At 51.2% G+C, this 16,385-nt stretch overlaps 1 long non-coding RNA gene across 8 annotated transcripts in view; it reads left to right on the top strand.

Moving 5' to 3' along the window:
- Positions 1-16,385, top strand: part of LOC147107890 (uncharacterized) — a 420,818-nt gene that overhangs the window by 57,200 nt on the left and 347,233 nt on the right. For all 8 annotated transcript variants that reach the window (XR_015080907.1, XR_015080906.1, XR_015080908.1 and 5 more), the window contains one exon: positions 2,305-2,533. This is a non-coding gene — a long non-coding RNA (uncharacterized LOC147107890). The remainder of the gene's footprint in view (positions 1-2,304; positions 2,534-16,385) is intronic.

Raw genomic sequence — 16,385 nt, 5'->3', positions numbered from 1 at the left:
GATATGTGGGCCCAGGCAGGAGGGCACAGAGCCCTGACCTGCCTGCCATCCCTTGGTGTGTGTGGGTGCATCTCGTATTGGGGGAATTCCCATTGGAAAACCCACTGATAGTTGTACTGTATAAAAATAATCAATTAGCATAAAAGCTCATGAGAGATAAATTAAAAATGAGAAACTAAAATTGGTGAAAGTGGGCTAAAATGGCTTACTTTCGATGCCTTTGCCTGCAATGCACATCGCCTGGCAACCCAGTTATATTGGGAATTGATTTCACTTGGTGTCAGTCATCAGAACAAGGCGTGAGAGACCTCAGAATGACGCTCCCATGTCATTAACATAAATTTGCCTGCTTTCACTGGGCCCAGGCGCTAAGTTCCTGCCCTCTGATTATGGCATCAAGGAACAAATGCTAAAGCGGCAGAGACTCGCGCAGCGGGTTATTCACAGCTCCGCTCCTAATGCTTCACCCTAACGCCATGGCAACAAGCACCAAGCACATAACGAGCGGTAGGCTGAGGAAAATCGGGGCCTAGATGTTGTACATTAGAACCAAGACGCGCACGATCCCACATGCAAAACTCTCTCATCCGAGATTGGCCAGATGGACTGCGTAGCCATTCCTGATCCTGAGTTCTACTTTATCGATATTATTGTGGTCAATGCCTCTCTTGTGCCTCCTGTGTTCTAGATGCACAGTGCAATTTTCTCTACCTCCCGCTAACAGCTGTGGGTAGCACTCTCACCCTGAATCAGAAAGTCGTGGGGTCAAGTCCCCACTCCAGAGACGTGAGCACAAAATCCAGGCTGACACTGACCCTCCCCCAGTGCAGTTACTGAGGGAGTTTTATTTGAAATTTTTAAAATTTACTTGTTCACAGGATGTGGGCATCGCTGGCAAGACCAGCATTTATTACCCACCCCTAATTGCCCTATGGAAGGCAGTGCTGAGCCACCTTCTTGAACCGTTGCAGTCCCGTGTGATGAAGGTACTCCCACAGTGACTTTGTCGTAGTGGTTTGGTACGAGTGGCTTGCTAGGCCATTTCAGAGGGCAGTTAAGAGTCAAGCCACATTGCTGTGGGTCGCGAGTCACATATCAGCCAGACCAGGTAAGGACGGCAGATTTCCTTCCCTAAAGGGCATTAGTGAACCAGATGGGTTAACAACAATCCAGTAGCCTCATGGTCACAATTACTGACAACTGTTTTTTTTTCCAGATTTATTTAATTAACTGAATTTAAATTCCCCAGCTGCCGTGGTGGCACTTGAACTCATGTCTCTGGATCATTAGTCCAGGCCCCGAGTGCAGCAGTGTTGGAGGTGCTGTCTTTAGGACACTATATAGATATATATATAATACTGGCCCAGAAATTCGGGTCTCCACGGGTGAGTACGCACGGGGTACTCACCCGTAAGCCCAATGGAAGTGCCGGTTTCCTGCATGCACTGCGCGTGCGCGGGAAACCGGCACTTCCGTTCCCCTGAAAGCAGGGGTTCAGAGGTCGAACGCGTGCGCAGGAGAGGCTGCACGTGCGCATCGAACTTAGTTTTTTTTACAGGTTTTCCCGGGAGGGTAAGTCTGCAGAAGTTAGACATATAAAAAGCAGGCGTAAGGCCTGCTTTTTACAAGGTAAGTGGTGAATTAATTAAAATTAAAACATTTTTTCCACAGGTTTATTATTTTTAAATACTTTAAAGAAAGGTAAGTTTATTTTTAGCCCCATTAGAAAATAAAATAATTTTTTTCAAAAATGTAATTTATTGTTTAAAATAGTTATTTCATGTAATTTATAGTTTATTTAAAAAATGTGATGTTTCTTTTAATTTATTTGAAGATTTAGTGATGTTTTGGGGCCGTAGTATTTCTAAGTTTTGACAGCACTTCCTGTCAAACTTATGAATGGAGCATTCCCTGCTCCGATTGGCTCCCCATGGCCCACGTGATCCCAGGGGACGCATCGAACTAACTGCGCCCCTGGGATACGCAAGCACTGCGCGCCGGCAGTTGGAGCAGGCCCAGGATCGGAATTCCACGCGGGCCCACAGCTCAACGGCCGGCGCGCAAGGTAAATGCAGGTCGGGGGCTTGCACTCGCGGGAAGCCCCCGACCCGAATTTCTGGGCCAAAATGTAAGAGGAAGAGAGAGAGAGAAATAAGATATATTTATATAATCAATATGCATAATAAAAAACAGGAAATGCTGGAAATGCATAGCAGGTTTATAAGCACCTGTAAAAGAAAACAGATGAATGTGATTTCAGATTTGATGCTACCTGACACGACAATCTGTATTTTCTTTTTACAGGTACTGACGGATTCAGATTTCCGATATTTGGGCCTTTTTTCCCCCTTTGTAATCTCTGTCGATTATATGGCTTCAGAGTCCTCCTCCTCCTCCATGTCATTGCAAACAGCCAGCGACCCAGAAACTGACCCATGGGGAACCCGAATAACTCGACTGACCCGGGGGCTGACAGCCCAGTTCAGAGCGCACGTTTAGCGTGCATAAAATTGAAAGTGCTCGAAGATTGCAGGTTGGTTTATTTCAGTTGTGCTCCTTTTAAATTGAGTTTACGTAGTGTTCTAATATTGTGCTATACTGCATCGACTAGGCTTGCATTTCTTGAATATAATAGATTAAGGGGTGATCTAATCGAGGTGTTTAAGATGATTAAAGGTATTGATCGGATAGATAGAGAGAAACTATTTCCTCAGAGAGTCCAGAACAAGGGGGCATAACCTTAAAATTAGAGCCAGGCCGTTCAGGGGTGATGTCAGGAAGCACTTCTTCACACAAAGGGTGGTGGAGATCTGGAACTCTCTCCCCCAAAAAGCTGTTGAGGCTGGGGGGTCAATTGAAAATTTCAAAACTGAGATTGATAGATTTTTGTTAGGCAAGGGATACAATGTTACAAAGAAGTTACAGCACAGAAACAGGCCATTCGACCCAACTGGTCCGTGCTGGTGTTTATGCTCCACACGGACCTCCTCCCACCCCTCTTCATCTCACCCTATCAGCATATCCTTCTATTCCTTTCTCCCCCATGTGCTTATCTAGCTTCCCCTTGAATGCATCGATACTATTCACCTCAAGCACTCCCTGTGGCAGCGAGTCCAACATTCTCACCGCTCTCTGGGTAAAGAAGTTTCTTCTGAATTCCCTATTTGATTTCTTGGTGACTATCTTATATTGATGGACTCTAGTTTTGCTCTTCCCCACAAGTGGAAACATTGGGGCCGATTTTCCCGCAGGTGCGGGGAATTGTCGGGTTCCCCGAATGTCGGGGTTCCCACACGAATCTAAATGGGTCTGTCAGCTGGATGCAATTTTCCCTCAATTGGCCAATTCATTTCCAGCGTGTGGGCACCCTTGCTAATTGACTATTTCCAGTCAGAAAGCCCCACAGTATGATGTCATCATTCGTGGTACTTTTAAAGTCTATAGCAAGCATTGCAACCTCTGCAGGCTTCCAAACGAACCACATAGGATGGCAGAGGAGCCTGCAGCAGCTGTGGCCAGTGCCAGACCCCGAGCTGGCCGCAAATTCGACGAGGCTTCATTGCAGGCATTATTGGATGGGGTGAGAGCCCACAGGGAGGTCCTCTTCCCTAGGTCAGGGAGGAAGAGGCCTCCCACTGAGACCAAGGCTGCATGGATGCAGGTGTCAGCAGATGTCAACTCGCTGGGAGTCACCAGAAGAACCTGGATACAGTGTCAGAAGCGATTCCATGACCTTCACCGTACAGGAAAAGTAAGTATGAAGTTTCCATCACCCTCAAACTGATCCCCATTGCCTTTCCCCACCAGCACTCAGCTTTAGCACTCTCTTCCTCCACATCCCACTTCACAGTCACATCCATGCACCCTTACCCATTCCCTCTCTCTCTATGCTCACATTCACATAACTATTCCACCATGCAGCCCTCACACTCCCTCTCACTCTGATGCTTTGAGCACAACTGACAACACACAGGGAGGGCCCTTGGTCTTGCAGCCTCACACCATCTTTGTCTCCCTCTAAGTATCGATGCTATGCAATCTCTACACTCACTCCTTCATTCTCACTCAAACTCCACTTGTCTCCCTCATTGCAGAAAAAGAGAGCTCACAACAACGGAGAGCGAGCCAGGACTGGAGGAGGCCCACCCTCAATAGCCCACCTGACCCCCTGGGAGGAAGGAGTCCTGGAAATTGTCAGGGCTGATGTGGCTGCGGAAGCTGGGGAAGGAGAGACAGGGGCAGGACCACAAGCTGGTGACAGAATAGTTTTCCATCTCTTTCATTGACATAGCATGAGTTGCTGTTGTGATTCTGAAGCTACATCATTTGGACTTATGACATCTGCAAAATCCAATGTGCATGTAACCTTGGCATCACATCTCTAACTCTTTCCTTTACTCCCCCACAGGACCATCCGAAGCCCCCGTCCCCACTGCGGAGGAGGAAGTGGCTGAGCAGCCAGACGCCTCAGAGGAAGCTCCCACCTCTGAGGGTGCAGCGTCAGCAGAATTCAGCGCACCCATCACCAGCGCAGACACTCACACCTCGGTGGGACCTTCGCGAGATAGAGCAGTGTTGTCACTTGGTGTATCACAGCTCACAAGTGAGCATCAGCAGATGGTGGAGACAGGGACAGCAGTGGAGAGTCCTCGTCGGAGGGCACAGGACTCTGCCAGCTCAGCTCTGCTGCATGTCGACCCTCTGCCTCTGGGTCCATCCACAAGAGAAGAGGTGATGGATCTCCATGCACAGATGCAGGAGTCTCTGGCAGGTTTTGTCTCCAGGGTCGCTGCGAGTGTGGAGCGAATGGAGGAGTTCATAGCCAACATGAGCAGAGCCTTTGTGGAGTCATTGGCGCATGAACGCATCACCACGGAAAGGATGGCAACCTCCGCGGAAAGGATGGCTACAGTAGAGGAGAGGATGGCTACGGCCATGGAGGAGCTAAGCCGCCAGAGTGTTAAAAACATGGTGAGTGTTCAGAATAGACTGAAATCTCTGGAGAAGCGATGGTCAGCTATTAAACAGAGAAACCAAACCTTCATGGCAGGCCCTCTGAGTAGGACTGCCATTGTAGAAACAGGTCCCCATGGCCCCCCTGATGTGCAGCAAGGTGCTCTCAAGCCACTTGCAGGCACTGAGGGGGAGCTGACCCATGAGAGGGAGGTTGGTGGCAGACCTCAAGGAAGTGGGGGCTCCTCTCCAAGCGCTCACACTTCCATGCCACTGCAGAGCCCTCGGTCAGAGCCCCGCCGGAGTCCACACCCAACGGAGATAGAGGTCTCAACCCCTGCACAGCCGCAGCAGCAGCAGACTGCTGGCGAGCCCTCACAGGCTCGCCATCCCAGAGGACGCCTGCCAAAGGTGTCGAGACAGGAGCAGCAGGAAAGTGAGCAAGGGGCCTCCACATCTGCTGAAGCCACAGGGGAACCACTACGTAGGAGCACGCATAAGAGAAAAATAAAGCACCACTAATCACAAGGGTAGTCACTTGGGTGAAATGTGTTTATTTTTAAAATGCCATCAGTTGGTTATTGTAAATAAAATTTTAGATGGCAACTTTTGCAGTTGTGGCGTGTGTCATTTCGCGATTGGGGCTGGAGGTCCTCTAATGCCAAGAGGGGAAGGGAAAAAAGGCCTCCCATGCTTCTGGTAGGTGCCTCAGTTGAGGAAGCGCTGAGTGAGGGTGGCGAGAGGGGCTTCCCAGGAGCTCACACTGGAGAAGTGTGTGAGGCTCCAACCTTCCACAGCTGTGCCTAAGCCTGGAACAAGTTGCCCCAAGCCTGAAACAACAAGGTCCTGCAACCTACAAATGCTGTCTGATTAAATCTCTTCTTTCCTGATTGACCTGCAGCTGAAAGTAAGCAAGCCGACATTGTTCACGCCAGGTTTCATCAGCGGGGTTCCCACTAGGCGTGTTTAGCGTGGGAAAAGGCTGAAAATAACAAGGGCCCCTTAAAGTGGCATTAAAGATGCCAATTATTGGTGATTAGGCTCCCGGCGACCAGTCCCGCCTGCTGCGGGCGGGACTGATTCGGGTCTGATTGAAATGCCGGGGCGAAAGTCGGATGGGGCGGGGAAATCAGGCGGGGGGGGTGGTCGCGACCCCCTATTTTTGCGATTTCCCCCCCCGCCACCACACGCCTGAAACCCTGCCTGACGGCTCCAGGAAAATCGACCCCATTCTCTCTGTATCCACTCTGTCAAAACCTTTCATTATTTTAAAGACCTCTATCTGATCACCCCTCAGACTTCTCTTTTCCAGAGGAAGGAGCCCGAGCCTGTTCAATATTTCCTGATAGGTATAACCTCTCCACTCTGGTATCATCCTAGTAACCCTTTTTTGCACCTTTTCCAGTGCCTCTATATCATTTTTATGTAAGAAGTCACACAACACCTGGTTATAGTCCAACAGTTTTATTTGAAATCACAAGCTTTCGGAGCGCTGCTCCTTCGTCAGGTGAAGTGGAGAGATGCCTATAGACACAGCTTATATAGTCAGAGAATCATGTCAGATGTTTACAGGTAATCTTTCTAACTGCCATTTATCACACCTCGGCAGAGAGATAATCACAGTAATCAAAGGTGTGAATGGTGTCCAAACAGGTCAGTCAGGAAAACATTACATCAAAGAACAATGAGGTGGGGTCACAAGGGGCAAAATGTTGCAGATGCTGGGGTCTGTATGAAAAACAAAAAACAGAGAAAAAACATTTTCTTTGCTGGAAATCACAGCAGGTCCAGCCGCATCTGTGTAGAGAGAACAAGCCAACGACGACTCGAGTCTGGATGACCCTACGTCAGGTGGGGTTACATGTAGCGTGACATGAACCCAAGATCCCGGTTGAGGCCGTCCTCATGAGTGCGGAACTTGGCTATCAGTTTCTGCTCTACGATTTTGCGTTGTCGTGTGTCTCGAAGGCTGCCTTGGAGAATGCTTACCCGAAGATCGGAGGCTGAATGTCCTTGACTGCTGAAGTGTTCCCCGACTGGGAGGGAACACTCCTGCCTGGTGATTGTTGCGCGGTGTCCGTTCATCCGTTGTCGCAGTGTCTGCATGGTCTCGCCGATGTACCATGCTCCGGGGCATCCATTCCTGCAACGTATGAGGTAGACAACGTTGGCCGAGTCACATGAGTATGTACCATGTACCTGGTGGGTGGTGTCCTCACGTGTGATGATGGTATCTGTGTTGATGATCTGGCATGTCTTGCAGAGGTTGCCGTGGCAGGGTTGTGTGGTGTCATGGTCGCTGTTCTCCTGAAAGCTGGGTAATTTGCTGTGAATGATGGTCTGTTTGAGGTTAGGCAGCTGTTTGAAGGCGAGTAGTGGAGGCGTGGGGATGGCCTTAGCGAGGTGTTCGTTGTCATCGATGACGTGTTGAAGGCTGCGAAGAACATGGTGTAGTTTCTCCGCTCCGGGGAAGTACTGGACGATGAAGGGTACTTTGTTGGTTGTGTCCCGTGTTTGTCTTCTGAGGAGGTCTATGCAATTTTTTGCTGTGGCCCATCGGAACTGTCGATTGACAAGCCGAGCGTCATATCCCGTTCTTACGAGGGCATCTTTCAGCGTCTGTAGGTGTCCATCGCGTTCCTCCTCGTCTGAGCAGATCCTGTGTATTCGCAGGGCTTGTCCATAGGGGATGGCTTCTTTAACGTGGTTAGGGTGGAAGCTGGAGAAGTGGAGCATCCTGATGTTGTCCGTGGGCTTGCGGTAGAGTGAAGTGCTGGGGTGTCCGTCTTTGATGGAGATTCGTGTGTCCAAGAATGAAACCGATTCTGAGGAGTAGTCCATGGTGAGTTTGATGGTGGGATGGAACTTGTTGATGTTATCATGTAGTCTTTTCAGTGATTCTTCGCCGTGGGTCCATAGGAAGAAAATGTCGTCGATGTATCTGGTGTATAGCGTTGGTTGGAGGTCCTGTGCAGTGAAGAAGTCTTGCTCGAACTTGTGCATGAAGATGTTGGCGTATTGGGGTGCGAATTTGGTCCCCATGGCTGTTCCGTGTGTTTGGGTAAAGAACTGGTTGTCGAAGGTGAAGACATTGTGGTCAAGGATGAAGCGGATGAGTTGTAGGATGGTGTCTGGAGATTGGCTGTTGTTGGTGTTGAGTACTGAGGCTATCGCAGCGATGCCGTCATCGTGGGGGATACTGGTGTAGAGTGCCGAGACGTCCATCGTGGCGAGGAGTGTTCCTGGTTCAACTGGTCCATGGGTGCTGAGTTTCTGTAAGAAGTCTGTAGTGTCACGACAGAAGCTGGGGGTTCCCTGTACGATGGGTTTCAGGATGTCCTCGACGTATCCAGAGAGGTTCTCACACAGGGTTCCGTTGCCTGATACAATAGGACGTCCGGGTGTGCTGGCTTTGTGTATCTTTGGGAGGCATTAGAAGTCTCCCATGTGGGGAGTGTGGTAAACCACGTTCACTATCGTATCACTGTTAGTAGTTAGCACTGTTCACCACTGTTCGTTATAACTGTATCACTGACCACTATTGTATCACGGTACGAGGTCGCCTCTTGCCACACTGCTATACCTGGGATGACCACTGCCGACTCCGCCTTGGCTCCACCCACCAGGCCAGGTATAAAGGTGAGCGACTGGCTGGTATTCCTCCTGCTTGGATCAGATCACCCACGAGAGTGGGCTCTGTTATTTAGTCAATAAAAACCTTTAGTCACCTTCGTAACTCTTCGCCTTTTATTGGAGGAATTGATAGGTATATCAATTTTATTGACTAAATTTAATGATGTCCGACAACGAGTCACAACCGGCGGAGGAGCCACCAGCGCAGCTCCCAGGAGCACAGCCACACCAGCCAGCTTGGCTGCGAGCCCTCAGACCGCCGTACCTGGACCTGAACCCACGAGCAGCAAACTCAGCCGCAGACTTTAAACACTGGCTGGTCTGCTTCGAATCATACCTGAGAGAATCCAGCGTCCCTCAGGCATCCAAACTAAGTGTCCTGCAGGCACAACTGAGCCCGAGAGTATACACTCTCATCGAGGACATGACTACCTACGAGACCGCCATCAACCTGCTGAAACAGAAGTACCGGACCCCGGTAAACTACATGTACGCTAGGCACCTCCTAAGATCACGGCCGCAACAGCCAGGAGAATCAGTAGCCGAATTCTCACAGGCGCTATATGCACTCGCCAGGAACTGTGACTTTAAATCGGTGTCGGCAGCCGAAAATACTGAAGATAATATCCGCGACGCATTCCTGAAAGGCCTACGGTCCGAGTACTCATGGCAAAGACTGCTGGAAGCTAAAGACCTCAGCATGGAAAAAGCTGAAGCCCTCGCTATCTCCCTGGAAGTGGCCCACCAAGATCAGGAAGCATTCACCAGGTACTGCTCGCGACCCTGGGACTCGGGCCCGACCCCTACCACAGCACCCTTCCCAGCGCCGCCCCCGGGACCTACCTCTGCGTCGGCGTCCCGGACCCGACCGGCCCCGCCACCCCCGGCACCGGCCCCGACATCGGGCATCCGCGATCGGGCCGCCGGCTGTTTTTTTTGTGGCCAGGAGAAGCACCCGAGGTCGCGCTGCCCAGCCAAGAACTCCATATGCAAAACCTGCCTGAAGAAAGGCCACTTCTCCAAGGCCTGCAGGAGCGGATCCTCAGAGGCCAGCAGTGCCGCATGCGAACTATGGGGGCGGCCATCTTCGTTTAGGGCAACTGAGGCCAGCATCCCCACACATGAGTCATGGGGGCGGCCATCTTTGTTTAGGGCAACTGAGGCCAGCATCCCCACACATGAGTCATGGGGGCAGCCATCTTTGATTAAGGCAACCGACCCCAATAGTGCCTCATGTGAGCTACGGGGGCAGCCATCTTCTCCGTCATTTTGCCCTACCTCGTGGGAGACGCCATTTTACTCACCACGCCCGACCGCCTCGCCCGCAGATGACAACGACTCGCTCAGCTACACACTAGCTTCCGTCACCCTGGACCAAGCCCGCCCGCACCATCTGTCCAAGTCAATGATGGACATCAAAGTGAACGGCCACGCCACGACCTGCCTGTTCGACAGCGGAAGCACGGAGAGCTTCATCCACCCAGACACGGTGAGCCACTACTCCCTCTCTGTCCTACCAACGCGCAGCCGAATCTCGATGGCATCGAGGTCCCACGCCACGGACATCAGCGGCTACTGTGTCGTGACCCTGTCGGTTAAGGGCACGGAGTATAAAAACTTTAAACTCCTCGTCCTCCCCCATCTCTGCGCTGCCGTCCTACTAGGGCTGGACTTCCAATCCCACCTCCAAAGCGTAACCCTAGCATACGGTGGACCCCTCCCCCCACTCACAGTCAACAACCAGCAAACGTTAAACCGCCCACCGCGTAACACCTGCAGCCTCTCCACCCTCAAGGTCCCGCCACCCTCTCTGTTTGCTAACCTTACCCCTGACTGCAAACCCGTCGCTACCAAGAGCCGGCGGTATAGCGCCGGGGACAGAGCCTTCATTAGCTCTGAGGTGCGGCGCCTCCTGAAAGAGGGCATTATCGAGGGGAGCAGCAGCCCCTGGCGTGCCCAGGTCGTAGTCGTAAAGACCGGCGATAAAAACCGCCTGGTCATCGACTACAGCCAGACCATAAACAGATATACCCAGCTGGACGCATACCCCCTCCCCCGCATATCTGACATGGTCAATCAGATTGCACAGTATAAAGTATTCTCGACCATCGACCTGAAGTCGGCCTACCACCAACTCCCTATCCACCCTGAGGACCGCCAGTATACCGCCTTCGAGGCGAATGGGCGCCTATACCACTTCCTTAGGGTCCCCTTCGGTGTCACTAATGGGGTCTCGGTCTTCCAAAGGGAGATGGACCAGATGGTTGACCAGAACGAACTGCAGGCTACATTCCCCTACCTAGATAACGTCACTATCTGCGGCCGCGACCGGCAGGAACATGACGCGAATCTGGAGAAATTCCTCCGTACGGCCCAACGGCTGAACCTCACCTACAATAAGGAGAAATGCGTGTTTAACACCACGCGCCTTGCCATCCTCGGCTGCGTAGTGGAGAACGGAATCATCGGCCCCGACCCAGAAAGAATGCGCCCCCTCATGGAGCTACCCCTCCCCCACTGCCCTAAAGCACTTAGGAGAACCCTGGGGCTTTTCGCCTACTATGCCCAATGGGTACCCAATTACGCGGACAAAGCCAGACCCCTCCTGAAAGCCACTTCCTTCCCCCTCACGGAGGAGGCGTGCGCGGCCTTCTCCCTCATTAAGGGAGACATAGCCAAGGCCACGATGCATGCAGTGGACGAGTCCATCCCCTTTCAGGTGGAGAGCGACGCATCCGACTTCGCCTTAGCCGCCACCCTAAACCAGGAGGGGAGGCCAGTGGCCTTCTTCTCAAGGACCCTACAGGGCCCCGAGATCCGACATTCGTCGGTCGAGAAAGAGGCCCAGGCGATCGTGGAGGCAGTACGGCGCTGGAGGCACTACCTGGCAGGCAAACGATTTACCCTCCTCACCGACCAGCGTTCGGTGGCTTTCATGTTTAATAACAAGCTGAAGGGCAAAATCAAGAATGACAAGATTTTGAGATGGAGAATCGAGCTCTCCACCTACGATTATGAGATCTTGTACCGGCCAGGCAAGCTGAACGAATCCCCTGATGCCCTTTCACGAATGACATGCGCCAGCGCGCATATCGATAGGCTTCAGACCCTCCACGACCAGCTCTGCCACCCCGGAGTCACCAGACTCTACCATTTCATTAAGGCCCGCAGCCTGACCTACTCCATCGAGGAGGTCAGGACCATGACCAGGAACTGCCAGACCTGTGCGGAGTGCAAACCGCACTTCTATAGGCCGGACCGAGCAAGCCTGATCAAGGCCACCCGCCCCTTCGAGCGCCTGAGCATCGACTTTAAGGGGCCCCTCCCATCCTCTGAACGTAATGTGTACTTCCTCAACATCGTTGATGAGTACTCCCGTTTCCCCTTTGCCTTCCCCTGCCCCGACATGACCAGTAGCACGGTCATTAAGTGCCTGAATGCCCTCTTCGCCTTGTTCGGGTTCCCGAACTATATACACAGCGACCGGGGCTCCTCCTTCATGAGCGAGGAACTCCGGCAATTCCTCCTAGAGAGAGGTATTGCAGCAAGCAGGACCACCAGCTACAACCCCAGAGGTAACGGTCAGGTGGAAAGAGAGAACGCGACGGTATGGAAGGCCGTCCTCTTAGCCTTAAAGTCTAAGGGCCTCCCAACCTCCCGCTGGCAAGAAGTCCTCCCGACAGCGTTGCACTCCATCCGGTCATTACTTTGCACGGCCACTAACACCACCCCCCATGAACGAATGTTCGTTTTCCCCAGGAAGTCGACTACGGGAACCACTCTACCAACCTGGCTGACCGCCCCGGGGCCGGTCTGGCTGCGGAAACACGTGAGGGCCCATAAAACGGACCCCCTGGTCGAGAGGGTGAACCTCCTGCACGCCAACCCCCAGTACGCCTACGTGGCGTACCCAGACGGGCGAGAGGACACTGTAGCCCTACGAGACCTCGCACCCTCAGCTGATCCGGAAACACCGCCACCACCCCCCCGAACCTCAGCCCAGGTAGACGACATGCCGGAACCCCACGAGCCCTCGCCGACCACGCAAACACCAGCATCAACACCGGATAAGGCACCAGCACCGGATAAGGCAACACCACCGCTGCGGCGATCGGAGAGGCTTACGAAGCCTCCGGACAGACTGACCTACCAGAATTGGTAGTACACTTCACCCCGCCGGACTTAATTCTAAACAAGGGGTGAATGTGGTAAACCACGTTCACTATCGTATCACTGTTAGTAGTTAGCACTGTTCACCACTGTTCGTTATAACTGTATCACTGACCACTATTGTATCACGGTACGAGGTCGCCTCTTGCCACACTGCTATACCTGGGATGACCACTGCCGACTCCGCCTTGGCTCCACCCACCAGGCCAGGTATAAAGGTGAGCGACTGGCTGGTATTCCTCCTGCTTGGATCGGATCACCCACGAGAGTGGGCTCTGTTATTTAGTCAATAAAAACCTTTAGTCACCTTCGTAACTCTTCGCCTTTTATTGGAGGAATTGATAGGTATATCAGGGAGTATGTGGGATGAGAGCGCGTAGGATGCTTTGAAGGTCTGGATCGAAGGTCTTGATCAGTCTGTTGAGTTGGTGGGTGTGTTCTTTGGTCGGATCTGCGGGTAACTGTCTGTAGTGTTCCTGGTTATCCAGTTGTTGGTATGCTTCTTTGCAATAGTCCATTCTGTTCTGTATGACGATGGCTCCTCCTTTGTCTACTGGTTTGATGACGATGTTGCGGTTGGTCTTGAGAGCGTGGATGGCGTTGCGTTGTGCTCGGGTGACATTCTGGACTTTCTTGTGAGTGCGGCTGATGAATCTGGCGTTGATGCATCTCCTGATAGCTTGAGCATACATGTCAAGCTTAGGGCAGCGACCCTCCGGAGGGGTCCAATTTGACTCTTTCTTCTTCAGTTGCTGCACTGCGGATCCCTCTGTCTGCTGTTCCGGACCATTGGTTGTCTCATTGGGTTCGCTGCTGACATCTTGGGATTTGTGGAAGAATTCCCGGAGCCTCATTCTCCTGATGAATTCCTCTGTGTCTGCCGCGAGACCGATGGGGTCCATTTTGGTGGTGGGGCACCTGATGAAGGAGCAGCGCTCCGAAAGCTTGTGATTTCAAATAAAACTGTTGGACTATAACCTGGTGTTGTGTGACTTCTTACATTTGTCCACCCCAGTCCAACACCGGCATCTCCACACCATATCATTTTTATAATATGGAAACCAGAACTGTTCACAGTACTCCAAGTGTGGACTAACCAAGCTTCTATAAAAGCTTAACATAACTTTTCTGTTCTTCATTTCGATCTCTCCTTCTGATTCCCGAGTCCAAATCATTTATGCAAAATGGTGAACAACAGTGGTCCCAGCACCGATCCTTGTGGAACATAATTTCCCACCATTTGCCAATCTGAGTAACCACCTTTAACCCCGTACGATAGCAAAATACTGCGGATGTTGGAAATCCGAAATAACAACAGAAAATGCTGGAAAAACTCAGCAGGTCAGGCAACATCCGTGGACAGAAATTTGAGTTGACGTTTCGGGTCGAACCCTTCTTCAAAACTGGAAAGAAAAGATAGATCGGAGGCAGGGCTGCAATCGGACAAAAGAATAAAAGAAACAAAAGAAGTAAAAAAGAGACAATAAAAGGTATTAGAAGCTAGACGAGATGGTAATAGGCTGAGATTAGGTGTAAAGTGTACTGGCAGGGCAAGAGATAGCTGCCAGGTGTGAGAGAGAAACAAAAGGAAAGGGGGGGAGGGGGGAAAGGAGTGGAAAAATTACAAGAAAAAATGAAATAGGGGCCGAGGTTATGATCTGAAATTGTGCCCACTCTCTGCTTTCTGTTTTGTAGCCAGCTTGCTCTCCATTCTGCTACTTGTCCCCTTACTCTACATGTTCTGACCTTAATCATGAGTCTGCTATGCGGTAACTTATCGATGCCTTTTTTGGAAATCAAAATGTATTACATCTCCTACATCACCCTTGTCTACCCTTTCTGTTACTTCTTCAAAGAATTCAATAAGGTTGGTCAAGCATGACCTTCCCTTTTGGACTCAGTGCTGACTACTCTTTATTATATTTATAGTTTCTAAGGGGGGAAAATTGAGTCGCGCCCCCTTTGGGGCACTAACTTAAAGTAGTGCCCCGAAAAAATTAGCGCCCCCGCAGCCGAAATTCATCGGTAGTGCCCCAAGAGGGTAGCGGGGTGCTACTAGAAGTGCCCTGCCTCCCTCTTGGGGCACTGCGGGGAATATCTCGGCGCTATGTGCCGCGGTACTGCAGGCCTTCCTCCCCTTCTTAAAGGGGAGGGGCCTTGCGCAGCCCGACCCGGGGCCCAGCTGGGCCACCAGGGATCGGAGTGCCGGCAAAAGAGCCCGGCATTCAAGAGAAATGCTGGGCTCATGGAGCGCAGCCGGGGTGCTGCAGAGGAGGCCGGGGATGGCAACGGGAGCAGGTGCTGGCAGGCAGCCAGCAACAAAAATGGCCGCCCAGCACCTCACCTTTAATTAACGCCATCCCCGCCGCAGGTGGACCCCCCTAACCCCGTTGGACATAGCGTCCGGCAGTAAGTCAGGGGGCGCTACCGAAGATCGTGGCCGGGGCGCAAGCGGGGCACTGCGCATGCCGATGACATCATCGCCGGCGGCGTAGAGCCGCGGGGTGCTAATGGTTACCACTGCCGCTAACCTCCCACTGAATTTCGTGGGAGGCGGTGGTGGCGCCCGGGCGCTAGTTGCTTTGTGCCCTCTTCGGGCGCTAACGGGAGGCACAAAGCAACCAAATTTTTCCCCTTGATGTTTTTCTATTACATCTTTGAGTAAGGAATCCATTATCTTTCCCACCACCAACGTTAAGCTAATTGGTCTATAGTTCCCTGGGCTTGTTCTATCTCCCTTGTTAAATATAGGAATCACATTAGCTGTCCGTCAGTCCTTTGACACTCTCCCCTTTTCTAATGAATTTTTATATTTATGTAATAGCGCCTCTGCAATCTCTTCCCTAACTTCTTTTATATGCATGGATGCAATCCATCCGGACCAGGGGTTTTATCCTCTCTCAGTTTGATTAGTTTATCAATGATTTCCCCCCTTGATACCTTAAATGTCTTTATATACTTTTTGATCTCTTCTAATGTCATGGCCACCATGTTAGTTTTCCTGGTAAATACCGAGACAAAGTAATTATTTAATATTTCTGCCATTTCACTGTCGTCACCTGTGAGCTTAGCGTGTGTATCCTTGAGTGGCCCTGTCCCTATTAAGGGTATTAAGGGTTAAGGAACCAAGGCGGGTAAATGGAGTTAAGATACAGATCAGCCATGATCTCACTGAATGGCGGAACAGGTTGGTGGGCTTGAATGGCCTCCTCTTGTTCCTATACTAGTATTCAGATTGACTAAGGAAAATGTGAGGTGGTAGCAATTATGTAAAAAGTAGGATTAAAGTCAAAATAATTATATCATTGTAAGGACAAACCTTTGTTGACAATACTGGGAGGCAGAACATGCAGTCCCTGGGTGAAGTTAGTCAGGACCTCTGCTTTTTTCTGGGATGCTAGTTTGAGGTATTAGTTCCCACTTGTTCCCAGATTACATAACATTTATGCGAGTGTGTTGGGTTTATTAGCAGAATGATACCCGACTCCAAGGGTAGATAGAGAGAAACTATTTCCGTTGGTTGGGCAGTCTAAAAATTAGGGCCAGACCTTTCAGGAGTGAAATGAGGAAACACTTCTACACACAAAGGGTGGTAGAAGTTTGGAACTCTCTTCCGCAAACCACAATTG

Source organism: Somniosus microcephalus, chromosome 14 (assembly GCF_052327205.1).
Source record: "Somniosus microcephalus isolate GS21.2 chromosome 14, FLI_Smic_1.0, whole genome shotgun sequence".
NCBI classification, from domain to species: domain Eukaryota; kingdom Metazoa; phylum Chordata; class Chondrichthyes; order Squaliformes; family Somniosidae; genus Somniosus; species Somniosus microcephalus.
Note: the sequence above shows the minus strand (reverse complement) of the source record. Positions and strands in the feature narration are given on the sequence as shown.